A 978-nucleotide genomic window follows, 5' to 3' on the forward strand; every position below is an offset into this window, starting at 1 on the left:
AAATTGATCTTTTTTGAAATATCGGGAGAATGGTACTATGTATTTTAGTGAAACTCGCTGTGAATTTGTTCTTATGTAAGACTCATATTTTGATGAAACAATCGAGTTCAGCCGTTTTCGACAAGTGATGAATTCTTGAGTGTCATGGTACAAAAACTACCAGAACTTTTTAGTTCGAGGATGAAATTACTTTATTATTCACAATTTTGTGCTCTTTGTAAACTCTTGTAGCATTCATAGTTTTTGCGTGTAAAAAAAATATCTGTTTTCTAGTCACTTAGCAATGCTAGACATTTACTGCAAATATGCGCCGCCTAAACGCGTACGCTTTCACGCAAATGGTCTTCGCAAAACCCTAATACTTTGACCATGTCGGTCACTTCTTCATTAGAAAACGTCCTTCGAAACGAATTTGTGAGATTGATTGACAATGATTTTATGCCTCGTATCACGACATTTTTTGTTAATAAAAGTTAGGTGAGATCGTCTTCTTTTGGTCCAAAAAATATCGCAGTACCCTTTTGATCATAAGCTTACGGGACACCCTGTTATTATTAAATAAGAGTTGGACGAGATAAGAAACATGGACATGCCCTATTAAAGCCCCATTCTCGTACGATTAGAATAAGAACACCTGCAAATAAGTTACCCAGTAATGAATCGATAACGATTTGCAGTAAAAAAAGGAGAGTATTACATTTACTACGATAGAAAACAAAACGCAAGTAATTGCCACTGCACTCTTGTAATTGATCATTGTATGATTTTTTTATAAAAGTTGGATTATTAATAACTCTATTGAATCTACATATGTCAAAATTTGTAAGCGGATAATTGATAAGTTCCAATCAGTAAGGCTTCGTTTGAAAAGCTGCAGAGAAATCCTGCACTAGTTTAAAGTAACAGGAAAAAAATGCGACAACACTGCGACGTCAGGCAAGCCTCTCTCTATCCAGCCTTGATTAATCGCAATTTCCA

Source organism: Dendroctonus ponderosae, unplaced genomic scaffold (assembly GCF_020466585.1).
Source record: "Dendroctonus ponderosae isolate FM_Combo_2020 unplaced genomic scaffold, Dpon_F_20191213v2 Dpon_F_20191213_1, whole genome shotgun sequence".
NCBI classification, from domain to species: Eukaryota; Metazoa; Arthropoda; class Insecta; order Coleoptera; family Curculionidae; genus Dendroctonus; species Dendroctonus ponderosae.